Here is a 26,214-nt window from a genome sequence, read left to right as displayed (position 1 = left end):
AATGAAAGATGTACTCTCAGAATTAGATATTAATAGCGGTATGGTGGAAATTGACACAGCAATGTTTTCACACAGCATTCTTGGGTTTCCTGGTGCTGGTGAAGACGGAGCTCTGTGAAAATCGATGATTTTATTAATATATACAGGACCTGGTCCTCATCCTGCTCAGAGGCTTTTTAATGAGGTCGATGCAGAAAACATGGACTTTTGACGAGAGAACCTGAATAACTGGGGTGTCGGCTCTGTTCAATCATGGTTGGCTATGTGTATTTGCTTTTCTCTCCTCAGACCTAGCCAGCTGAACCGCCAGAGCACATGGCCGCCTCATGGTCCTGTAGAAGCAGGCCGGCTCTGCTGGCTGAGGTCATGACGCCAGGCCGGAACCGCGTGCGCTCCGAAGGCCGCGTGCGTGCAGTCCCTCGGGGATCTGACAGGTGGCTTGCGCCTGCCATTGCCGCTCGTGCCAGAGCCAGCGCTGTATTAACTCCCAGAGCCACTGAGAGGGCTAGTTAGATGGGACGATGGATCTTCAACCTCGTCGGGGTGTGGGGCTGGCCTTGTGGCTGGAAGAGATACCCCCTCTCATCTCAGATGGACCCCCCCCCCCCCCCGCCATCTGCACTCCTCCTGCAAGGACTGAAGCTCCTGTGAGATTGCAAAGTGTGGCCCGCGAGCATTTAGACTCCATACACAGACTTAACCATCGTATTTCCCTCCGAAAGAAGGGAGAGACTGGTACTGTATGTGAAATTGAACCCGCATCCTATTCTTCCTGTTTCTAATTGGTTGATTCCGTCAAAGGCAGAGCATCTTACGTCCTGTGCACAGGTCGGGTGGGGTGAGAGCCAACAGGCCCTGCGGATTCCGCATCTTCCTTAAAACTGGAGCCCAGGGCGGCGGGGGTGGGTGGGGTCCCCATCCCCCTCAGGGCTGAGCACGGCCACCTCGGCGCACTGTCACAATCGTACGTCACCTTCTCTGGAAGCGCCCAGCACAGGGTGACAGGCTGACTCGCCCGTCACGGTCGGTGGGGTCCGAGTCCCGCCGGCAGCCTGGGGGCTGGGTCCGAGTCCCCGGGCCGCGCGGAGAGGGGAGCGGACGTTTCGACGGTCTGTGCTGGGGTGGTGGCGGGCGCTGTCCCTTCCTCCACACCCCTTCCTGGCCCGGGAGGAGAGCACCTGTGTCCCATGGCAGGGCGCGAGCCTGCTCCCCTGGCCGTCCTCACGGTGACCTGAGGGAACGCCAGCGCAGATGCCTGGTGAGGCCCAGGAGGTCATGGAAGGTCAACCTCGCCCGGTCCAGGGGCGGAGGGGCGGTGAGGTACACAAAGCGGGTCACGGATGGACCAGGCCAGCCCTCAGCGCGAGTGGGGCTGAGCCCGCTCCCCGGCACGAGGTCAGAGCCCCGGCCTGGGGGGAGAAGGCGGTGAGGCTGGCCTGCGCTCAGGACGGCGCTGCTGTCCTCTGGGTGGCCTGTCCTCAAGGCCATACACGCTGGAAGGGCGGCCCCGGGGGACAGGGACCAGCCCTGGGCTCCACCGGGCCACGGTGGGACCCTCTAAGGCAGGGGACCCAGTCTCTCTTGGCCTCTTCTGCTCAGCCCCTCTCCCTCTCCTGCCCCTGTGGTCCTCAACCCCCACTTCACACCGTGGGAGGGAGAGGCCCGGGCAGGGTGCCGGGACGTCCGTCAAGGTCTCCATCTGCAGCTGCTTTCTTGGGGTGGGGGGTGGCACCCTAAGGCACGCGACGTTTCCCAGACAAAGAAAAGTGACGTAACTGCGGAGTTGGGGTGCGAGGAGCAAGGCCCTCCCTTCTTCCGCATGATTGGCAGGATTATTTTAATGACACTGTTTATTCTTTATGCTTGGAAAAAAGTGGAAACTGAAGGCAGTGGAAAGTGTTTCTTTGGCCTGTCCAAGGCTGTTTCTGGGGCCCCCGCCGCCCGGGTGGCCTTGGGTGCTCCTCTGGGCCTTCAAGTGTTTCGTGTCACTTAGAGGTGACAGAGAACTGCACGGCTTGCTTTTCTACGAGCGCACACCGCTCGGCAGATTGCGTTTGATGGAAACGTGCCTCGGAGTCTGTCAGCGTGTGTACACGGAGAGATCCTCAGGTCTCCTTCCTCGGCGTCCCGTGTTCACGGCATTGAGGACGGGTCTCGATGGCCTGGCCCGCACCCGTTGGCACACATAGTCTTTACACGGAGGACGCTGTTGCCCTTCCCCGGTACTCTGAAGGTCACCGGCGTGCGTGCTGGCGTTGTCTGCTCCGCCCATGGGATAAATGTCTTTCGTCTCTTGGTTGCGATTCTGTGAAAGGAACCTGCGGGCTCCGTCCCCTCCGTTCTCTGATGCTCTGACTGCGACAATAAACCTGGGGCTCCGAGAGCGGCCCGGCTCACCTGAGTCACCGCTTGCTGTTCACAGACGGCCGTGCTGCACCCCGGTGTGCACGTGCAGGAGCCGGCTTCTCACCTGCTCCCCCTCACCTGAACCCCTCCGCTTGCCCCCGGCCCCCCTGCCCCCCTGCCTGCTCAGGGGCCGGCCTCCGCGCCTGCTTGGACCCTGCAGGCCCAGCAGCCCCACTGGGCGCAAGGGTGCCGGAGCTGCTGCTGCTGGCCAGAGGAGATGGGGTTGCGATTGGCGATGGGGGGCGGGGGAGCCCCGGGCCCTTCCCAGGGAGCTGTCAGGGGAGCCGGTGGCTGGAGGTGGCCCCGCAGGGAGCCGGCGAGAGCGGAGGGTCCTCCGTGAGGTCAGAGCCCTTGGGGTGTCAGAGTGCCCCAGTGTGTTGGCACCCCCCTTTCCGGGCACCTCTGGCTCCGGGGCGCTCCCGACGCCATCTGTGGGAATGGAAAGTTACCTCTGCCACTGTGGAGACTGCATTTTTCGGTGTTAACGGAAGGAAGCCCCTTCTTTGTTTCTTCCTCCCCTTCCTCCTCCTCCCCCTCTCCCCTTCCTCCTCCTCGTCCTCCCCCTGCCCTCCTCAGCGTTTCGCTTGCTCCACAGCGGAGCAGCTGGGAAGGCGGGAAGGAGGAGGAAGCCCTTGGGGCCGGGGTTCCCCAGTCTGCGGGGCGGAGGGCCGGGCCTCCCCGCCCCCGTCCAGCTGCTGCTCTTCACTTTGCAGTTCTACCTTTGACTTTCCGCAGGCAAAGCAGTTCTGTCCTCCCGGGTCCGCAGCTGGGCCGTCGGCGCCTCTGGCTCCTGGGGCCAGCCCAGAGGGTCCGCTCGCCTCAGGAATCTTCCCTGCACATCCGGCCTTCCCCGCGGGCCGCAGCCCCGCCCGGCCTGACTCAGCGAGAGAGAAAGCACAGCTGCCGGGCCGGGCCCTGTGGAGGGGCCCTGGCCCGACCCCCAGAGCCCCCGCAGACGGCAGCCAGGAAACGGGCCCGGCAGGGGGCCCCCCCTCACTGAGGACTCTCAGCCCTGGACTGGGGCTCCTTCCAGCTCCTCAGCGCCAGCCCTGCAGCTCAGCATTCCCGTTCCCTCGGGGCGTGCCAGCAGCCGGTGCCACGGAACCCGGTGCCACGGAACCCGGGGTCGAGCCGGACCCGCGTGCTTCAAGCGCAAAGCTTCCCGTGCTCTGGCGGGACTTGGTTCACAGACGCCCCCCCTCCCCCCCACTCAGTCGCACGCCGTGGGCCCCGCATGGAGAGCGTGCTCAATGCCCTCGGCAGCGGCTGCCCCTCGTCTCCGCTGGCTTCAGTGTGTGAGAGGCCATCGGGGTCAGCCCGGCGGGCCCTCGGGTCTCCGGTGGAGGCGGGCGGCTGGATTGCAGGGGTGGAGGAGGCCGAGCAGAGGGGCGGCTCTGCCGCAGGCCGGCATCTCCCCAGCTCTGCAGGGCCGCAGCCCCACCACACGCCTCGCTTCCCAATTCTGCTTCTACTTGTGAGCCAGGCGATCACGATGCAGGAAGCAAACGAACACATGACTCGCCAGACCCGGGCGGCTGGCCGGGCAGAGGGAGCCGGGGTCCACTTCAGGGGCGCCAGCGGGGACAGCGGCACGTGGCTCGTCACCAGTGGCGTGGGACGCATGCCGCGTTGCAGAGCAGGTGGGCCCGGGGCCGGGGGTGGGGGGGTGGGAGGGCTGGGTGCAGGCTCCTCCCACACGCGGGGACCCCGGCAGCTTCCAGGCTGGGTACGGAGGCCTCAGTCCTTCTACTTGCCAGCCCTGCCCCGCTGGCCTTCATGGGCAGACTATGGGAAGACACTGCCCTAGCCAAAGAGCACACTTCAGGCTGCTTAGCCCCGCACCCCCCTCTGAGGTGGGGTGAGGCCTGGCCTGGCCTGTGTTAGCCCCCCCTCTTGTCCCAGCGGCCCACAGGAAGGCAGATCGCGTCTTCATGGAGCCCTGTGTGCGGCTGATGGGGTCTGGCAGGGCCGGGGCTCCGTGGGGGCGGCCCGTGGGAGTGCAGAGGTCCCGGTGCGGATCCCCGGCTCTCCCTTAGCTGGGGAGGTGCATTTCCGCAGGCCGCACTGCCTTACCGGCTCGGGGAATCTGTCGATCGACTCGGAAAGGCCTGGCTGGGGCCTGTGCCAGCGCGGGACGGTGATCCGGACCCGGCGTTCAGGGTGGGGAGGGCAGCGGTCAGGACCGGTTAGGGGTGGGCCAGTCTGGCCACAGGGGGCAGCGGAGGAGCCCCTGCCCTGCTTCGGGTGGGACCTGGGCAGGGTGAGGCCCAGCAGGGGTGGACCCGCTGCAGCCCGTGCCGGGAGGCAGGACGGCGGGCGGCGATGGTTCTCCTGGCTGAGCTCGGCGTCCCTGCCGCGTGGCGTCCGGCGGACCGCGGGCCCGGAAGCTTCCCGACGACTCCGCTGGTCCGGAAACAGGGGTTGCATTTGTCAGAAGTGGAGGTCTGAGCCCTGAGCGGCGGAGCCCTTGAACATCCGTCCGTCCACCGCCCTTCAGCAGGGCCTCCGCAGTCGCCGTTTCTGCTGGTGCCCACCTGGCCAGCAGCAGGCACGCCCGGGAGCCTGGGTGAGCGTGTAGCGGGGAGGACACCGGCGGGGCGGCGTCTCCTTCCGCGTCGGGCAGAAGGCCTTCTGGACACGCGTGGAAGGCTCCGGCGACCCACCGGGCCGGCCTGGGGCTGCTGACAGTCGTGATCACGGGTGGGCCAGGGTCTAGGGCTCCAGCCCCGGTTCCAGCTCGCTCCACAGCAGCACAGAGAGCAAGGGACGCCCTGCCAGCGTTTGTCCAGCTGCGGGCTAAGCAGGCCCGCGGCGGCCCTGGCGTGGCGCGTGAAGGAGCGGGTTCTCTCTATGGCGGGTTGCTTGGCATGCCGCAAAGGCAGAGGTAGCCCGTTGAGTTCGGGAAGGAGGGTCTGGAGGAAGGAAGAGAAAGCTGGACACGAGAGGATGAAGCGGGGTAGCCCGTCCCCGGGGGCAAGCGAGGGCCTGGGCCGCCCACCCCGTGACTCCCTCGCTCCCCGGGCCGGCAGGGCACAGCGCCCCCCGCCCTTGGAGGTGTGTGGAATCGTTGCCGAGTCCCGAGGTGCTGACCCTGTGTGTCCTCCCTGCCAGGCTGGGGCGAGCCTGGGTATTTGGCCATTGTTCCTCTGTCTCTGTGAGTCTGTGCGGGTGATTGTGGATGAGATGGAAATTACAAAAGTAGATTTGTTGTAGGGTGAATCCAGTCGGCGAGATAGAGAGAAGCCACATTTTGAGAGGTCGCATTGGGGGTCTTTATTAGAAAGCTGGCATTTGCAGGCAGACTCCTGTCACAAAGCCCCGCAGCCCCGCAAATACAATTAACACCTTTGGAAAACGGAGCCATGAGAGCAGAAGAGGAAAGAAAGAACAGGAAAACAATACCAACAACCTCAATCAGCCCTAACGGAGAACCGAAGTGGGGCACCATGTTGACCAGAGGAGACAGGAGACACAGCGCAGGCCGGATGTCATTGTGTCTGAGCTGATCTGACCTTAAAGTAGGGTTAGGTCAGGGGGCAGGGTCACAGGAAGCTTGAAGAGTCTCCCGAGTTCAAGGCGCAGGACTGACAGGTCCATTGACCTGTCATCTAAGTCCCAACCCTTGCCTCCAGGAATTCAGGCACGCCCATCACCTGGGAGGTGGGGCTTTCCTTTCCTCCACCACGAAGGCAAGATGGCACCGGTGAGACCCAGCATCCCCACTCCAGACTGAACATAGCCCAAGCTCCCAGATGAAGACTGACCCTCGGGGAACGGAAGACAATCCCCCCCTTGCAGTGGCCCTTGAACCCGGGCTGAGCTGTTGGCTCTTCCCCATGTTCAGGCTTCTGGCCCCCAGGCTGGCCTGACCGGGTCGCCAGCTTTCCTGGGACCTCAGCTGCCCGCTCACCGCCAGGCCTTAGAACTCGCCGGCCTCCACAACTGCGGGAAGGAACCCCCATGCCCGTCTGCCTTCTCTACCCGCCCATTGGCTCTGTTCCTCCGAGGGGAGGAGCCACGGCTCCCTGGGAACACCCCTGCGGCAGAGTTCTAGGCATCCTCCACAGAGACCCCGCCTCCCGCCAGGCAGGGCCTGGAGCCTCAGAGGGCCCAGCTGGCCCACCTCCTGAACTCATGCTTCCGGGTCACCTCGGCCGTGTCCTGATCCCAGTGGGCACGGCCCAGGAGAGGGGCTGTCTGGAGCTTCAGGGGCCTGTGGCTTCCTCCCCCTCCTTCCTGTTGCCTCCGCTCTGGCTCTTTCTACAAGGAGCCTCGTCTCCCCCTCCCCCCCCTCCAGTGACCCTGGGAGCCCCTGCGACGTCACCCTGGTGACGAGGCCGCCACAGAGGAGCCCTTGGAGATGGTGGCTGGGCCTGCAAGGCCAGCGGGAGCTCTGGGGGAGTGGTTTTCCGGGGGCCTTGTCTTCCAGGCTGACTTCGGCTGGATTCAGGAGAGAGCCCACTGGGCCCCACCCACGAGAGACCGGGAGGGAGGGGGATGGCCGCCTTTACCCAGCGAGACCCGCAACCCGAGGGAAACGTCACTTTCCATTTGAGTCACTTTGGTCCTTGCTTTCTAATTCTACGAAGCCATATTATTTCATAAGGCAAATTAAACACGGGTTAATACGGCCGGTAATGAGCATATAATGGGAATTTGTGGGGGGAAACGAGGGTTTCCCGTCCCGCTTGGAAGCAGCAGGCTCTCCAGCATGCACTTCCCCCGCGATCGCATCTGTCCCGCGGTGCGTCTACTCAGTCACGGGAAGATTATAGTAATATTGTCACGGTGCCGGCGCCCGACAGCCCGCGTGCAGATTCTGCAGTCGCAGAGTCCGGCTCCACGGCGGCTCCTGATCACGCGAGGGCCTCGCGGCCGCCTGGCCACCCTCGCTGGCTGTGCCGCGGGGCGCCGGCGGGGGGAGCCGGGCAGGAGCGGGCGCTGAGCCGCAGGTGGGGGTCTGCCGAGGGCCCGCGCGCATCTCCCCTTAGGCCCGGATACCCTGCTCCACGTCGATGCTGCAAAAACAACGCACGTGTCTGCCTTTTGATCCATAATTCATGTGCTTGGTGCACCAGGTCTACTCGAGATCACAACGGTGAATGTTTTCCCTTTTTCAGGCAGGTTTGAGCAAGGCTAATATTTTGATATTGACAGTTAGTGCTTGCTTGACATAATTTGAATATTACTCTCTTTTAGAAACTGAAAGGAAAAGAAAGCGCGTCCCCCGAAATAAAGTTTTAGGGTTTGGAAGTAGCTGCCACATTTGGCATTCAGGCCCCGTTCATCTTCTGCTGTTTAAGAAATATTAAAAAATATTTGCAGCGGCGAGGTATCACTTGGGCAGTCTGCAAGATAAATTGGGGACCAAGCTATCTTGCTTTTGATTTATTGCACAGAAAATATCAACGTATGCCCGTACTTCCGGCTCCGTGAGTGAGAACCAACGGCCCGCAGAGCTCCCCACGGCTATTCTAGGCCAGAGATCCCTGCGCCTTTGTCGGGGGGCGGGGGGGGGATAGATGAGTGGCGGGAGCGGTCGCCTGCGTGGCCTCCTTCTCTCGTGGAACCCCGGGGACTCCCTTCTCACGGCTGGCACGGGTAGGAGAGAGGGTCACGCGTGTGCCTTTGATGGCAGGCAGAGGGCTGGATTCCCGGCTAAATGGCCTTGTTAGGCAAATGACGGTTAAAGTGTCACGGTGTCCCCCGAAGCCCAGCAACATTCACCCCCCGCACCCTCCCAGTCATGAGTCCGCCAAGGTGGCAGCTTGGGGCTGGCTGGCGCCTCCATCAGCTCTGCCGAGGCGACAGAGCCCACTGAGTGCCCCACTTCAGCCCCGGTTGTGAAATCCTGACTTGTGCGTGGGCCGGGGCCCAGAGACTAGCTAGCTACAGCTCCGGGCTTTCCTGGAAATGTCTGGCCCGGCGGGGGGGGGGGGGGGGGGGATCAAGAAAAATGTCAAAAAGCAAAGGAACCTTGGGAACATCCGTGTTGTTATGGCAACACGCTACGGGACGCTGCAGATGTGCGAGGAGAGTCCGGCAGCGGTTCAGCCAGTCCCCCGGAGCGTCTGTGTGCTCGGACCCGGGCCACGGACCCCACATCGGAGGGGCGGGCTTTATTATCAGCGGCATCACGGGTCTGACGTGTGATGGGAGGAATGGAGAGACAGGGACAGCGCCAGGCACGAGGACACGCGACTGGCCCGGCCCTGGGCCCAGCGCCACAACGACCGGGCACCCAGAGCTCCCCAGCCGTCCGGCGGTGCGTGCCCCCCCTTCCCCGGAACCTCACCTCGCCGGATCTTAGGGTGACAGCGAGCGTCGTATGGCCGTCGCTGAGCCCGAGCCGGGCTCTGGGAGCGGGGAGCACCGCGAGAGGAAGTCTGGGCTGGGCTGGGCTCTGCGGGGCTCCACGGGAAGCCTCTGCCCCCCCCCCCCCCAGAGCACAGCTCACCCCCCAGCCCGGCCCCCGGACGCTCCAGGGCCCCTGTGGGCCGGGCTGGGGGGAGGGGGCTTCCAGGACGGTTTCTCCCCTTTCCTTCTGCAGCTGAAGTTGGGGAGCTTGGGGCCCAGGGGCTCAGGGGGGCGTTGGTGTCTCTCCTGGATTCCAAGTAACTCCCTGTCCCCCTCTGCAGCTGCCCAGGACCCAGGCAGCATCCTCGTCTGCAGCGCCTCCCTGCGGGGCCCCGCTTCGTTCCGAGAGCGGAGGGGGCCGCCTCACTCGGCCATTTTAACCCAAAGAGCCCGTGGGGCAGGCTCGGGCCCTCCGTCCTCACGGGAGGCTCTGCCCGCCTGGCCCTGCGGGAGCACGTGGGGCCTGTCTGGCGACGCCCCGGCGGGTTCTTAGTAATCACCGAGGCCAGCTGAGCTGCGCGCCCAGGCAAGGCCAGCCCATGGTGTCCAGCTGCCGGCCCCCGCTGGCCCCTCCCTGCTGGGCTCCGGCCCCCGCTGGCCCCTCCCTGCTGGGCTTCCTGGCCCCCGGCTGGCCCCTCCCCGCTGGGCTCCGGCCCCCCGCTGGCCCCTCCCCACTGGGCTCCGGCCCCCCGCTGGCCCCTCCCCGCTGGGCTCCGGCCCCCGCTGGCCCCTCCCCGCTGGGCTCCGGCCCCCGCTGGCCCCTCCCCGCTGGGCTCCGGCCCCCGCTGGCCCCTCCCCGCTGGGCTCCGGCCCCCGCTGGCCCCTCCCTGCTGGGCTTCCTGGCCCCCGGCCGGCCCCTCCCCGCTGGGCTCCGGCCCCCGCTGGCCCCTCCCTGCTGGGCTCCGGCCCCCGGCCAGCCCCTCCCTGCAGGGCTTCCTGGCCTCTCTTTCTCAGTGGCCTCCGGGGCTCTTGAAAAAACGCCCACCGGCGGCCCGGAGAGCTTTGACCGCTCCTGAAAACAGCGTCCAGCTATACAGGGAGGCAGCAGTCTCGAAAACAAACGGAGGAAGATAAATAAGGATACAAATCTCCTAAGGCAATAAAGAAAACTTTGACATTTTAGAGCCAATATGCTATCAGAAATAGATTTTTTATCTCTAACTCTCATTGGGCCCCTCAGTCTATAGATCACAATCCAGCAAAGCAAATAAAAGGGCCGCCGTTCCTGGCTATATATTTTCCAGGCGATGGAGACATCGCGGCCAAGCGTGCTCTTGCGCGTGGGCAAATGAAAGAGCGCAATGACAAGGCGTAATCAAAGGCACGAGAGACACAATCGCCACCGCGAAGCCCACGGCCACGCTGCACCTTTTCTCAGCAAAGGAGCCGACCCCGAGAGAGCAGGCGGCAGATTCGCGTTTCCGCCCCCTGGTTTGTTTTGTCTCTTGCCGACGTGAATAGAAACCCGGTGCTTCCCTGGCCCTGGGACTCAGCTCCGCACGAATCAGCACGCCCCGCCCCTCCCCTCCCCCCCGCCCTCCCCTCCCCCCGCCCCTCCCCTCCCCCCGTCCCCCCCGCCCCTGCCCCTCCCCCTCCCCCCCGTCCCCCCCGCCCCCCCCCCCCCCCCCGCACACAGTGGCTCGGTCTACCTCGGAACACCTGTGGGCCGTGATGGCCGCTCTGTGACGGATGGAGGGTGAGCTGCCCACTGGCCCCGTCCAGGCAGAGCCAGCGGCCGCCACAGAGTGACAGATGTCACGCCCGGAGTGACATCAGCTGTCCCGGTCAGGGGCTGTCCCGGTGACCGCTGTCTTGATCGAGGTGGAGTAGTAGCTGCGTTTTGGCCGGTATCTTAGTGACCCCATCTTTCTGCTCTTTCCCCTCCCTACCCCGGTCTCTCCTTGTGCAGTGCCGAGGCCAAGCTGTTACACGACATTGGGTCTGGGTCTGTCGTGTCTTTGGAATTAGATACTCAGCAACCTAGCACCTGAGGGTGAGTGTTGGGACCCTCCTCGCCTCTTCTGGAACACGGCCTGGTTTTTCTTTGGGTGTTGCCATCCAATCTCCAGACAGGGTGGGATTCAGGTGTGGGTCCCCGGGGTCTGGTGACAGGGGCCGCTCGCCCTGGAGATCGCCACCAGGGCAGGGGTGCCTCTCGGCCAGTGCTGACGCCAGTGGTTGGTTGTCCCCGGCGCTTCTCCTGCTTGCTCCTCCCGTGGTCTGGACACGGGCATGTCCTGTCGGGTGCGTGGTGGGGAGGTTTTGCTGCAGCTTTCCTAAATCTCAATATGTTCTGCAGAAGTAAAGGATGGCATAATTTATCACCGTTGAACATGCGCTTTGTTCAATGACAGGGTAATTAGACATTCTTTCAGCAGACACATTAAATATATACTTATGCATTAACGCGCTGTGTCTCAGATCAGCTCTGTTGATTTATTCTTTATGCTTGGATCTTTGCCTGTTGATAGCCATATAAAACTAAACTTCCATGCCAAAAGATAAAAGTGACAGGAAAGAACCGATGGCTTCCATATGTTACGTGAGTTCAGGGAGAGGGATTAGCTGGATGGGAGTGGGAGCTCTGGGCACACGCGTGTATGCAGACAGGTGTGCACACACAAAGGGGTCCACCCAGGTATGCACATGTGCACCCACAGGTATGCACGAAGGAAGGCACACACCAAAGTACCTGCCCAGGAATGCACAAAATGGGCACACACATGGGCACATGCATAGGAATGCACACGCAGAGGTGCACACGCAGAGGTGCACACGCACACACACCCAGGCATGCACGCCACGGGGCACATGCACAGAAATGTAGACACAGGTACACCAATTCGCGCCTGCACAGGCCTGCCCGCGCACAGGTGTACACTCAGGCACACAGCTCTTGTGAGCAGGCCGGAGCCTGATTCTTCTCTCTACCTCACTAAGCATTAATTATGCAGCGATCAAAACTATTTTGCATGCATAATGCTGACCTCTTTCACTAGAGGGCAACAAAACCCCAGCTGAAGGAGCCATCACCTCCTGCTTCCAGTGACAGGAAGTGTTTAACGAGACGCCACGTGGACTTCATAATGAACGCCCTATTAATTTTGCATAAGTGTAAAGTTACTTTTGAAAACCCAGTTACACTCCTGCATATACATGGCCTGGCCTTGTCAGAGGAGGAGGGAGCTGTTTCTCGGTTCTCCCCATTGGCCCAGTGGGGCACCACTGGTTTGCACTACCCCTGAAATCCACCCTCTCCCTGAGCCCCGGGACTGCGTGCCACGTCTACACGTCAGCCAACGCATGGACCGAGCTGCCCATTCCGAAGCCACGCCGGGCTTCACGACCCCGCGTGGGCACCTCCCCGCCCCTGGACAAAGCCTTGTGCCCTGGTGCCTGGCATTCGGCCACCTCCTTCCCGTCCTCCCAGGAGCATCTGCTCAGCCTGGCTGAGGAGGGAGAATCCGGAAGGGGTCTTCTCTGATTGTTCCCACTGACGGTGCCCACAGAACACGGCTTAGCCGGGCCGGTCTGTTCCTCCTAAGTCTAACCAAGCTGTTAGGGGTCATTGAGAAAGGGAACAAAGCTTTAAGTTTCAAGTCTGCACTGGCTGTCAAGTGCGTGAAGAACGTGGAAATCCCTCCGTGAGAAGCATTCAGGCCAGGAGGAAGAATGAGGTCAGGTTTTCCTTTGGAGGGAAAAAAATGAGATGCCGTCAGCATCCTGACTCAGCATTGGTGGGTTTTGCTTTCAGAACTAAGCACAGCTTTTCCTCTGAAGTGAGTCCTTTGAAGCAGGTGCTCAGCTCGGTCGCATGGCTGTATTTCCCCAACGGGATGGATGAGTGGATTGGTGCGGGGGGTAGAGACTTACAAGTATAGTTTTCGGTACACAGCCCCCAGCCCTCTGGAGAATGAGCCAGGCAGCATGTCATGGAGGCCTGCCAAGTAGCTGGGGGTTTTTCTGGATGGACTCGGGCCTTCGTGTGCGCCAAGGCGATTCCTGGGCTGACCGAGTTCCCCAAACCCTCTCAGGCCTCCGGCTTCCTCCTCTCCTCCTTTCTTTGAGGAGCTGGCCTCGAGGATGAGCGGCGCTGGCAGGGCGCCTGGCCCCTCGGTTCGCTGAGCAGTGCCGTGGCCCGTCCGCGGCTGGAGTGCTGAGCAGTTTTCCTTTGAAATGTTACTCATTATACAAATGCAGAACTAAATAAAAAATACTCCAGAGAGGAGAACAGATTGTTAGCTATAGATTAGAAGCGCAGTCTAATCCTTCACAAGCATTAAATATTTAACATAATTGCACCGCAGGTGCCAGGAAGATGTCAGCATTGTTTAATTAGACTTAATTAAGCATAAGGAAATGTCTAATACTAATTCAGGTCGAGTTTTTTTAATCGATTACAAAACCTCCCTTTGTGGTCCCATGTGTTAGCTGTGTGACACTCACCCTGGTATTAATGAGAAACTGGCTGAGGAGTAGGATGGGGTCCTGCCTGGGGCTAACCGGGCTGCATGAGGGATGATTTGATGGTATGGAAATGGCATGACACGTGACTCCTCCCATCCTCTGTAGGGGTAGGCACACAGTTCTGTCTTCCTTACATTGATCTGAAATGCGTTCGTTGGAATGGGTAGACCGAGGCTTAATTACACACACACGCGTACCTAAGGGCAGCGTGCAACATGAGATATTCTACCTTGGAACAATAGTGAAAAGTGGGACCCATCATACTTGGACTCCCTGCTTCCACCCCAAGCTCTAAGAGTTACTGGAGTGTAGGCAAATGCATTTGTCGTACATAAAAATGCCCAAATATTTAGTATTCATCATAGAAATCATACTCTTTCTCCACACCAGGGTCTGTGAACTTGTTATTTCGGTGTCCTGCATGCCTCGTCTCTAAAATGAGGAAAGAACTCAGACCATCCACTAATTCCTGGGACTGCAAGACACATAGCTCACGTCGGGGTGGTGGTTACCAGTTGCTGCTACGTGTCACGTGGTAGGTGCTCTCCCCTCCCCGAGTAAGCCCTGGCCTGCTAGGATGGGAGGCCCTGGATCCAGTGCCTCATCAGCGCAGGAATTCAGCTCAGAGAAATTTATGTGAGAGATATAATCATGAATATGCTCAAAGATTCAACCAGACAGATGTTCACACAGTGTTGTGTAAAGCAACAGAAGGTGAGAAGCAGCCTGCCTATGTCTTCTGTACCCAGGAGCCTTGGCGGCGTGGCAGTGGGGAGCGATACTTCACGACGGGTGGGGATGTCCAGCCGCCCACGGGCCGAGCCAGGGCCAGGAAATCATGTAGGCTGCTCTTGCCGTTGCGCATGTGGGCAGAATTCAGAATTCAACAAATCTGGGAGCCGTTTTCCATAGAAACACACATTGACAGTAAGCGAATCGTAAGAACAAAATATACTGTGAGGGGCAAGCGAGGAGCCTTTTCCCCTTTATCAGTGTTGGGGCTTGAATTCAGTTTCTGGGCACTGTCCTTGAGCTTTTCCTGCTCAAGCTTGGTCCTCTACCACTTGAGCCACAGACCTACTTTTGGCTTTTTTATTTTTATTATCTTGGTGGTCACGCGTACATGAGAGGCTCATGGACTTTCCTGCTTAGGCCGGCTTCGAACCTCGATCCTTGGATCTCAGCCTCCCGAGGAGCTGGGATGAGCCACCCGTGCTGAAGTAGGGTGCATTGAGGGCGTACCCGGGCCGGCGAGCGCGCGTCTCATCTGCAGCCCTGGACCGTCTGCCTGTCCCGTGGTGGCTCAGCTGGCAGCAGGCAGGCTGGGGTGCACACGCGTGTGCCCGCGTTAGTGCACCGTGCTGCAGCGGGTGAGCGCAGACGTGCCAGCACGTTTCCAGGGCTGCCAAGGATGGCGTTCCCCGTGTTGAGGGGCCACGCGTCTGTCCACTCACCGCTGCACAGCCGTGACTCGACCCAGCCCTGACCACACCGCCGTGATCCGCGGGCCTTGCAAGGCTCACTGTCAGGTGGCTGAGGAAAGCCCGGGAGGCGGGTGACACTCGGTGAGGCATTTACGGGAAGACCCAGCCACGCGAGAGGTGAACACCGGGAACGGAACAGCTTCACGACACCGTTCCACGTGGAACCGGCTGCTGTGCCTGAAAACCTTCCCCAGGACACCGATCGCCGCACAAGGGGACGCGCGGAGGGCCGGGCGGGAGGCTCCCACCGCCCGGGCTCCGTCGCGTGAGCCATGGTGAGCTTTCTCCCTCGCACAAACATGCAGTGCCACGTGGGACTGTGCCCAGAGAGGCTCCCTGCTGTGCTGGGACCGAGCGAATGCGGGCATCCCCTCCCCTGGGAGCTGGTCCAGGTTGGATTCCGAGTCCCGGGGACCTGCAGAGGGCAGGGCTGTCCGTCGGGAGGCGCTGGGGGAGACTGAGTGAGGGCGCAGCAGGTGAACACTGGTAACATTGGGGGGACACCAAGCCTGGAGGCCGGGGATGCTGTGCCTTCCCCCCTTCTAACTGGGGACACGTCACTGAGGCCTGTGCTGGTGGGGGAAGCCCCAAGGGGAGCTTGGGGTCCAGTTCTCATTCCCTCTTCGTGCTGGCAAGGGGCATGGTTTTCAGGTGGATTTCCTGCCATTCTTTGAATATTACTTTTTCTTGAGGTGCTGCGTTTCCAAATGGATTTGTGAGAATTGGTAAGGGATGTGAAATCTTAGGTAAATTTAATAGGAGGTTTGGATCATTTGTTGGCAAACAATTTGCCCCTTGTTTAGTGGGCTGCGTGCTCTTTGTTTACCGACATCAATTCCTACAAAAAGCCGTGTTACAGTGCAAAGCTTAGCGGGACTTGAAGCACTCAGGATGTGGTACAGCCCCGTCTGTGTAGCTTCAGGAGAGACCCCTCACCCACCGACGGCTCCTTTTCATCCGCTCTCAGTCCCTGCCAGCTCTGGGTCTCTCCTCAGCCTGGTGGCTGGAGGCGTGGCTCAGCAGTAGAGCACCTGCCTAGCAACCGCCGCCCCCTCAATAAAAACCCCAAAAAACCCAAAGAGGATCTTCCTCCTGTCCTGGAGAATTCACGTGAATAGACGAAGACAGCATGTGGCATTTGGTGTCTGGCGTTTTCTTCCACTTGGCAGGACATTTTCGAGGTGAGTCCACATTGTTGTGTGACAGGACTTCATTCCTTCCCAGCCACGGTTTCCGTGTGGCACGATTTGTGAATCCATTCATCCGCTGGCGAAGATCTGCGTTGTTTCCTGTTTCTCCTGCCTTGAAGAGCGCCGCACAAACGTGCGTACCTGTAGTCACGGCAGCCCCCGTTTCCAATCTTTTGAGAAGGACTCTGCGTGGGTACTCTCATTCCTGTGTGTGCGTAACTTCTTGAGACCCTGCCGAGCTGTTTCCCGCGGCGGCCGCACCATGCTACATCTCCATGACGATGTACACGGGAGCTGATTTCTGCACACACGTTGCCAGCACTCACTACTTCTCGTTGACCAGCTTATAGCCATGCTTGGGAGGGTGCAGTGGTAGCTCACGGTGGTTTTGATCTGCATTTGTTGGAGGACTAATGGCGTCAGGTGTTCCCTTGCTGCTCGACGTACATCGGTGTATCTTCTTCTTCAGAGAAATGTTTAGTGTGTTGCCACTTTTCAGTTAAGTTGCTTGTCTTTTGGTTGTTGAATTGTAACAGTATTTCTGGGTAGTGAAGCCCTTGTCCGATAAGTTATCTGCAAATATTTTCTCCTAGGTCTGTGACTTATCTTCATCTTCCTGATAGTATCTTTTGAAGCATCAAGGCTAATGTTGATGATGAAGTTGATGATGTTGATAATGTTGTTGATGAAGTTCAACTTCCCTGCCTTTAATTTTGTTGCTCATATAGTTTGGTGCCATATAGACAATGCCATTGTCCAACTGGAGGTCATGAAGGTTATCCTGTGGTGATTTTAGCTCTCAGTCTGTTTGGGGTTCATTTTCATATGTGATGTGTGTTGGGGTCCATTTTCATTCATTTGTAGAGAGCACCCGCATTCTCCAGCACTGCTTGGGGTCTGTGCGGTGAGCCTCCGTGGCACGATTAGCCGTTCCTTCCATCAAAGCAGCAGCTTTCTGAGCGGAGCCCTGAAAGTAAAACTGAAGGCTGTCAGTGCGCGGGTGGCCTCTCTCCTTCCCACGCCCGCGGCCCGCAGGGCAGCCTTTTTGCCCTGCGAGGACAGTGAGCCCTTGGTTCGGCTTTCTCATGCGTGTCCACATTCTTTGATAGAAGCGGACCTGCACCGTGGTCAGCGTGGCTCTTGGGGCGCTGTCAGCGGAGACGGAGAGCAGGCAGGAACTGCTCAGATGGTGGTGAGTTACGTCCTGCGGAGAGCCAAGTCAGCAGAACAGGCAGGCAGCTTGCAGAGCAGCCGGCCGCCTCCGTTCCACTCGACGTCCGAAGCGCCGCGCTAAACCTCTGTCCATCCGCGCCAGCCTCGTTTTGTAGATGCAGAATAAACCATGAATACCCATCAGTGGTGCTTCCTAGGTGACACATTTTCCGTTCCTCTTCACACGTCAGAACCGAGCACCTGGGGCCCCGTGGCGTGGAGACGGCACCGTGGCGTGGGACGGCCCCGTGGCGTGGAGACGGCACCGTGGCGTGGAGACGGCCCCGTGGCGTGGAGACGGCCCCGTGGCGTGCTCTCCCTGGGGGGCGGGGGGGGGGCGGCCTGGGCTCAGCTCTGTCCTCACGCTCTGCACCCCAGAGACGCGCAGGATCAAAGCCGGCCTACCACGTACAGCACTTTTAAGCTGGACTTCTTTTAGCTGTGCAAACTTCCTGAGCTGCATATAACATACCTTTTTTTAAATTTATTTTTTGGCCTGTCTTGTTACTGAGCTTTTTTTTTTTGCTGAAAGCTAGCTCTCTGAGCCACAGCTCCACTTCTGGCTTCCTGTGTTGAGTCAGAGATCAGAGTCTCATCGACGTTCCCGCCCAGGCTGGCTTCAAATATCAATCCTCAGATCTCAGCCTCCTGAGCGGCTAGGATGGCAGGCGTGAGCCGCGGTGCCCAGATATGGACTTATCTGTCTGTCTTTAGCTTCTCCCTCGCGAGACTGGCCTGGCTTGCGTGAGGAGGGCCGTCGGCCTAGAGAGGTCACGCTCCAGCATGTCCGGCACAGTGAAACTCCACAGACGTGCCGGCTTAACAGTCACGAGCGCCAGGGCCACCGCCATGCTTGTGTGCGGCCATTGCATTTGAAGCTGGACTCTACGCCGAGAGCCCGTTTCTCAAGGAAAGCTCCGTCCGCGGGGTTACGTGCTGCGTCTCCCAGGACTGGGGATTGCACCTTTGAGTCCGCCATTCAGTGACCATCCCTCGAAGAATCACCGACAGGAGGCCCGAGCACAGCAGTGCTGGTTCACACCTTACTATTCTGAAACAAAAGACAAAAGAAACCCAAAGGAGAGCCTTTGCCACAGCTGAAAACACCTAGACAAGAAGCAGTAACGGCTGTGCCTGAGGCAAGAAAAGACAGCAAGTGACCTCCGAGGGAAAGCACACCCGCAGTCTTATCCAGGATGTAACTTGTTAGCTGTGCAAGGGGGCTCATACCTGGAACCCCAGCTATTTAGGAAGTAGAGATTGGGAAGATGGAGGTTCCAAGCCACCCTGGGCAGGAAGGTTATTGAGGTTCCCGTCTTAACCAATAACAAGGTGAGTCTGCAGCCCCTCCCTGCCATCCTAGCTCTGCCGGATCCCAGTGCAGGCTGGCGGTGACGCAGACGTGACCCCCTACTGGAGAAATGAAGCACAAAGGCTGGGGGCACAGCTCAAGTGGCGGAGCGCCCGCCCTTCAAGCACGAGCCCGCAAGTTCAATCCTCAGTACAGCAGTCCCAGCGTGACTGGGTGCTGATATCCCTGTTTGCTAAGTCTGGCCACCTCCTTTGCTACCTTTGGGGCAATGGCTGAGACTTGGGAAGGGACAGTTCACACCCTGTCAGAACTCTTTGCTGTTCTTCCTAGCGGAGTGAGGTAACCCCAAGGATCAAGGTTAACGTCAACTAAGTTAACGCATTGACAAAGTGAGTGTCAGCCCTGCTGGGGACAGGGTGGGCCAGACCGGAACCTCGCTGCGGGCGGGACACTGGGGACTCCCCTCCAGCCCAGGCGGAGCCCTCGTAAACACAGCCGTAGACATGGTGGGAGACCCAGGCCCCACAGACGCGGCTCGAGAAGTCTGTCCCACGATGGAGCCGCGTGGCTCGCCCCGTTCGAAGCGTCCCGTGGCCAGAGGCCTGTGGTGTGTACGCTGCCTCTCGGCTCCATGCCTGCCCTGCTCCCGTGCCCCAGAGCTGCAAGGCGGGTCCTTCTCGGCCTGGCTGCCCCCCTCCTGGCCCCAGTGCCCACTCCCCTGGCCCTCCTCCCCGCCGCCCCTCCTCCCTCACCGCCTCCGCACATCAGCCTCTACATCCCCATTCCTGTGCCTGGGCTCCCCACTTCCCTTTTGGCATGAAATTTGCTTCCCGTTGCATTGTTGAAACTGTAGAGGAGTGGGGTTTCTTTGCTTTCCAGGAGGGGCTTGATAAACGTTTTAAAACGAATGACTGAAAGAATGAATGCAGTGAAAAGTTCCGTCACCGCGGGATGTCTGGCAGAACCATGCGCTGGCACCTTGAGGGCGTCGCCCTCAAACCCACGCGATAGCGCGAGGGGCTCATGAGCCCACAGACCCAGTGAGCAGACGGACACGAGCTCTTCCTCCACCACGGTCACGGCCACGCAGGACTGGATAGTCTCACACATCAGGACCCCAAGGGGCGCCTCCTACTAGATACAGCGAGGTCACCCCTGATTCAGAGACACACCCAGGACAAAGGAGCGTGACTACGGCTCTGTTGAACTTGCAAATTAAAGAACAAACGGAGAGGAAACGAGAGTGCTCCTGAAGGAACATGCACGCAAGTGACAGAGCGGGTCCCTGTGCCCAAAGAAGGCGGCTCGCCCCCAAAGGGGCTGCGCTCAACTCCTTGAGGGGCCCCGGCGTCTCGTTGTGGGGCCTGTGGCTGGGCCTCGGCGGCCGGGCTCGCGCGGAAGGCCGGCTCCTCGTGGAGCCATTGCACGGTCCTTCCCCGTGGCTCCGACCTTTACCGCACTTACAGCAGGTGCTCTGAGCGGGAAAGGCACCACACGAAGCCAAGTGGCCTTCTCCCTGCTTCCCAGAGCACCCTCCGGCTCCTCGCCCTGCATTTGAAGGGAGCACAGTGTGTGCACGGAAGCCCTCGCTACGCCGACGCCGGCGTACACACGCCGTGGGCGCCCTGCGTATTGGCAGACGCTGACAGCTATCTCCGGGTAAAGCGCTCAACGGCATTCGTGCTGGCTGAATGTCCCCAGTCGGGTTGGGGGGAACAGAGCCTTGCAGGGAAGAGGGGCGTCGTGCCTTTTGTGTGGAGTGCGTCTAAAAGCGGCTCGACTTACCCTGGGCATTTAGTGACGGCATTGAAGCGCTGTGCACCACTTAGCTTTCACTGGAATTCTGCTTCCTGATTCCTCTGACTGGGGAAAGGAAGAGGGGCGGGGGGAGAAGCGGCAACCTCGCTCTCGGCAGCAAAAGCTCATCCGCGCCATAGAGCGTGGTCCCGCGGTCCCCGCCCATCGCCAGGGCCGAGCGCGGGGGCGCTGAGCAAGCGAGGGCCCGGACGCCAGCCATGGCTCCCGCCAGCCATGCGTCCTCGGTGACGCGAGGACAGCTCGTCCTTTGCTGTGCCCGCAGACAGGCTGGGGGTCAAGGTCATTGTCTTGCTGGGAAGGGCGGCGTGGGCGAGGGGCGGGGCCGGCCGCAGCTCCGCACCCAGGCCGCCCGGGCTCCGTCCCGCTGGCCTCCTTGCGGTTTCCTTGGCAGGGCCCTCCGGAACAGACGGCCCAGGCCGGCCTGGAGCCAGAGCACCAGCCCAGCCCCTCCTGCAGGGCTGCCGTCCCCCCCACCCCCTTCTAGCACAGCTGAATGCGCCGCGCCCCCTGAGTGGCGGGGATGAGGGTGTACGCCGGCCCCCATGCCCAGATTATCAACCGTCTCTGACACAGAGGAAGAATGGCGCCACAAACCTCACCCACCCCTGGACCCCAGCCGCCGCCACCCAGCCTTCTTCATTAGCCCTGCCCTCCAGAACGGCCAAGGCAATGCCTCGGACTTGTAATTGTGCCTTGACTTTAGAAACACCAGCATTTTAGCCTTTGAGAAACGGTGGGTATTATTTTCTACTTGTTCTCCTCAATTCAGAGTTCAACCTGCTAAATATCATAGTTTAAAACTCCTGCCTGAGCCAGTGAGCAGGCCCTGGCTATTTCCTCCTCGGGCAGTCGGATTGGTTTCTCCGTGGGCAGAGAAGGTAGAGAAGGTTGACGCACGGAAGGCACATACTGCCGTGGGGTGGGGAATGGGGCGGGAGGCCCTCCGCGGTCAGCCACGTCTGACGGCTCTCCACCCCGACGATGCGGCTGTCCCCACCCCGCCTGTGTTCAGGAACTGAGGGTGACTGACAGCAGCGCCGGGCAAAGTGCCCAGCCGAGGTCCCTCGGGGCCCGGGGCCCAACACACGAGAGGCTGACGCTGACCTGGGCATGTGGGCACCAAGCATGGCGGCCCTGGGCATGATGGGCCCTACACCCGGTGGACACTGGGCACAGTGGGCCCAGGGCATGGAGAGCACTGGCACGGTGGACACTGGGCGTGGTGGGTTCTCTGCGGTGTGATAAACCGACACCAAGGTCGAACCTCCCCCACCTCAGGGGGAGACGGGCAGGAGATTTGTCCTAGAGGGTGGGGAGATAGAAGGCCCCCCGCAGGCCCCAGAGAGGTGTCACGGCGCGCACGTGGCCACCAGAGCCCGCGTGGCTGCCTCCCCGCCCAGTCAGGGGCCCCGTGCCGTGTTGGGCATGCCGTGGCATCACTGCTGTCCATACCGCTAAGCTCCTTGGGGACATCGGCTTGAGCGCTAAGCTGTGACCGGTGCGGTAGCCGAGTCCCCTGTCCGTGTTGTGTGCGGCTGAGTCCTCCCTTGCGCAGGGCTCCTGGCCGCCTTGAACAAAGTCTTCAGCGTGTGGCCGCCCTGCGTGGGCCTCGGCGGGAATACTCTCACGGGCTGAGTTCTGTTCCGGCTGCGTTTCCCATGTTGGCTTCCTTGCTGTGGGAAAGGTGTCTGCCTTCGGGGACCAGCAGCAGACGCGGGCTGGGGTCAGGCGTGCACCCTTGGGGAGGAGTCCCCCGGGGGAGAGGAAGTGGGCTGGGGGTCTTGAGCTACGCGCTCCCTCACCGCACAGGGCGGGGAGAGCAGGCTCCGTCCATCTGTCCGACCCCACCATCTCCACGAGGAGACGGCAGAGAGGCCTTCGGCCTCACCCCGGTTCCCGGCCACGGAAACGCAGTCTTCGTCCGGTCCGGGGGGGGGGGGCTGTGGGCACATTTCAGAGGTCGTGACCCAGCGACGGGATTGGCGTGGCCTGACACCACGCCTCCCGCCCACCATCTCGTCAGACATTTGAGGGGGAAGGAGAGGGGCCATGCGCCCACTTTATACGCAAGGAGCACGAGTCCCAGCGAGGGGAGACACCCTGATGTGGTAACTTGGGGCAATGCCCAGCTGAGCTCCACGGCTTTGTGGTCCTGCTTGTCTGGTCTCGTGGAAAGTCACTCCGACTCAGCTGAGAGGATCCGACTCCCAGAGAGGTCTGATTATAAATGGTTTCCAGGTCTCCTGTTCTCTGTCTTTCGAACGGGCTGCACGACACCCCTTGCTCTTCATTCAGAGAGACTTGGTCAGGATCCACATTCTCCCCAAGGCATTTCCAAAAGCAGCTGTTTATTAAAATGCCAGCAGCGGTGATTAATTTCTGAGGCATTGTGGTGCAGCTGTTTGGGAGCTGGTGACATCACCCGTGCAAGTTGCCTTCTGTGGGGGGCGGGGGGAGGGGGTTGGGGGGCTCGGCCTAGACCCCCGCACCTGCATTTGCTCCTTAAGAGGCGTGCAAAAAAAGACACATCCACGAGCCCCATTTCCAAACAACCTCCCTGCCTCTAAATACCTTCGCACCAGTTGTTCTTCCTGAGGAGAATCCAGCCTCTGGGGTCCGGGGGTCAGCTCTTCTCGGCAGACTCTTTAGGGTGGACATCTGTTCCCTGGAACTCGTAATAGCGGAGATTGATTCGTGCTCTCGTAAATCACGTCCGTGCGGGGTGGGACACGGAAGGGCTGCGAACTCTGGTGGAAAACATCTGTCACCCAGACACCCTGACCCGGGCTTACGTCGCATCGGCGCAGAATGGACTCTGCGGAGGGAGCCAGGGGTCGGGCAGCAGGGGCGGAGCCTGGCGCTGGGCTCCCGGGCGCCAGGCGTCGGGGCGAGGCCAGGCCAGGCGGGGAGGGGCCGAGGCTGGGGGGGCGAGGCTGCTGACATCTCTGCAAAGCCAGGGTGGGTTTGCGCGGCAGGCCAGTGGGCCTGTGGGCCGATCGACACAAGCCCTGGAACAGGGACCTTCTCGCGAACCAGCCCTGCTCCGCGGCGGCAGAAGACAAGCCTCGCCGGGCAGGGCAGGGCGTGGGTGTCCAGGCGTGAGAGGCGGTGTCCCGCTGATCCCAGCAGGGAGGCTGCAGTCGACCCAGCGTCAGGCGCACGCTTTGCGGCTGGACGCACTCCCTGAGATCGGACTTAATTCAAAGCAAGCTTTAAATTCATGCATTGGGCGAGTTACCTATGTGTTAAAATGTGCTTCTGTAAACACCTGATAAAACACGCCGCCATTCCCACGGAAGGGCCGCCACTCACGCTATTTCCGAACGATTTGGGGGAAAACTGCTTTAATCTGTTTTCTGTGACTACGACTTCGTGTCCTTCACTGGATGAGTTATGAAGAATGAAGGAAGGTTCTGGAACGTGGGCGGCGCAGGCCCACGGTGCCGGGGTCTGCTCGGCTCCTAATCAGGGTGCCTGTCTTGCTGCCTGCACCCTTGCAGAGAGCATCGTGGATGAGAGCGGGAAGCGTGTGTGCCTGGGCCTCTTGTAAAGCCACCGCACCTCCGGCCCGGCCCCGTCCTGCCCCGCCGCCCCCCTGGGGTTCCGGCTCGGGGAGTGGCGCCTGGTGGAACCCCCGTCCCAGAACGTTTTCCATCCAACTCCCCAGCTTCTCCACATCCATGATCTGCTTCTTCGAGTGGGAGGGGAACGCGCTGGTCTGGGGCTCTGGAAAGGGTCGGGGTTCAGCCTGGGTCCGTGTTACACACCGCAGAGACGCGCGTAACTCACGTCTGGATTGGTGACAGCATCCGGCGGGGGGATGCGAAGGGCCCCGGCAGGGAGACCCCAGGACTCCCGTGCTCCCTGCGTCCCCCGGCCCCCGGGCCGTGGCGGCTAGGATGGCCTCGGCCGCACGCTCGCCCTTCGACCTCAGCCTGCCGCTCCTCACCTGGGAGAGCCTCACCGCCCGCTCTTCACGATTTTTGATGCCTTTTTCCTGTTGAGCGGCGTCAGCCCAGTCGTTTTCCCTCCTGACCCCCCCAAGTTGTGAAGTTCACTTCCAACACAGTGTCTCGGGGCTCCCACTGCTGAATCCGTCGCCCCGGGCCCCCCTGTTTCGGGCTTCCCCTTCCCCTCCCCGGTGTCTCTGGGCCTGGCTTACTTCATTCAGTAGAATCGCTTCCAAGCTGAGGCTGTGCGCGTGCTCCCCTCCTGGCTACCGTGGCCCCCCGAGAGCAGGCCGGCCTCCCGACCACGTCAGCCCTGGCCTGCACGGCTGCGCCCACAGGGCGGCGGGGGTGGAGGGGGCGGGACGCCACCCCCCTCTCCCGGGTCCACAGGCTGGAGACGGGCACCTGCCCAGGCTCCTGTCTTTATCTCCCTCCCCTCACCTCCCTTCAGTTCTGTTGTGGGTTTCTTTCCTTGGCAGATGCCCCCGCCCCCGCCCCCGCCCCCTCCGGAGTCCCTGACGACCTCTGGTTTCACATGCAGACTCGCCTGGGCCGGCTGAGGGACCCGCACTCTCCACGCCTGCACCCCTGCCCCTGGGCATTTCTGGAGGAGTTGCAGCGGGGCAGGTAAGCATCCCGGGCCTTGGGCCGTCTCCACACCCTGGTCCTGCTGAGATCCTCACGGGAAACAACATTCCGTGACTTTGACACGGAAACGGAAGTCCCCCCGAGCGAGCGTCGAGGCCTCAGGGTTCGGGGCGGCCTCGGGGCTTTCCCTCTGGACTCATCCATCCATCATTCTCAGCGGCCGAGGGTCCCTGTCTGCTCTGGTGAAGGAAAGGTCAGCGTGTGGACTTGGCCCCAGGACAGGCGAGTCCCCGGCCACGGGTGTCCCCGTGGGCTCTTAAGGGGCCATGGTAATTAGTGTTCTGCTTTCCTTACAGCCCAGGGACTGGCGACACCGCAGCGCTGTACGCGTGGCCGGCTACGCCTGGCAGGGTGCGGCTTCACCCCGGGCCACCATTTCCCTCCCTGGTTCTCGTCTCCGGAACGCCACCAATGAAACCGCGGATAAGGCCGGGTGCGTGCGAAGAACTTGCTTCCGGAGAGAGATCTCTCAGCTGCTCTCTGCCCATCTGTAGGCATTTCATGTTCTGATTGCTTTTCCTTTTGATAATTAAGCTGCCTTCAACTAAAGGTATTTTATACTATTAAAAACATCTTTCGGCCGTTGGAACGAGCACAGGAAGCAGATTTTCTGCCCGTCGCCCGCACCTTGGCGTGGGAAATGAGAAGAAGCTGGTTAAGCAGGTAATGGTGGGCGGTGGGCATGGAGTTCCATGCCGGGGCTGCCCGGGGGGGTGGACGGCAGGTTGGTGGGCACGGCGTTCCATGCTGGGGCTGCCCGGGGGGGGGGTGGACGGCAGGGCGGTGGGCACGGAGTTCCACGCCGGGGCTGCCCGGGGGGGTGGACGGCAGGTTGGTGGGCACGGCGTTCCATGCTGGGGCTGCCCGGGGGGGGGTGGACGGCAGGGCGGGGGCACGGAGTTCCACACCGGGGCTGCCCGGGGGGGGGGGGTGGACGGCGGGGCCCGCCCAGGACCCCTGGGAACGCTGTGGCGGCAGCATCAAAGCGATTGTTTTGAATCACCGCAGGAAGGACACATGGCGTCCTTTCCAATGTCCTTGGGTGTTTTTACATTTCACACTGTTTTTATTACTTCATTAGGAGAGTGTTTTGTGATGCTCTAGGAAGACAATCCTGATGGAGTTGAGAAATGCCAACATGTTCCCTTCCTGCCTGGCCGTAGCTCCCATATGCAAATCGGGTCTCCACATGTGCTGGGGAGATAATTAGCTGTCCTGCGGGAGGGAGGCAGGCGGGGCGACCCTGCCCGGCTCAGCCCGGGGTAGATAGCACGGGGCAGAGTGCACTTCCCTCCGCCGGTGCTGGGCGCTCGGCTCCCGTCCCCCGTGAACTTTGAGGCCCTCCCCCGCACTGTGACCCCGGCTGGGTT

Source organism: Perognathus longimembris, chromosome 6, assembly GCF_023159225.1.
Source record: "Perognathus longimembris pacificus isolate PPM17 chromosome 6, ASM2315922v1, whole genome shotgun sequence".
Lineage (NCBI taxonomy): Eukaryota > Metazoa > Chordata > Mammalia > Rodentia > Heteromyidae > Perognathus > Perognathus longimembris.
This window is presented reverse-complemented; position numbering follows the sequence as displayed.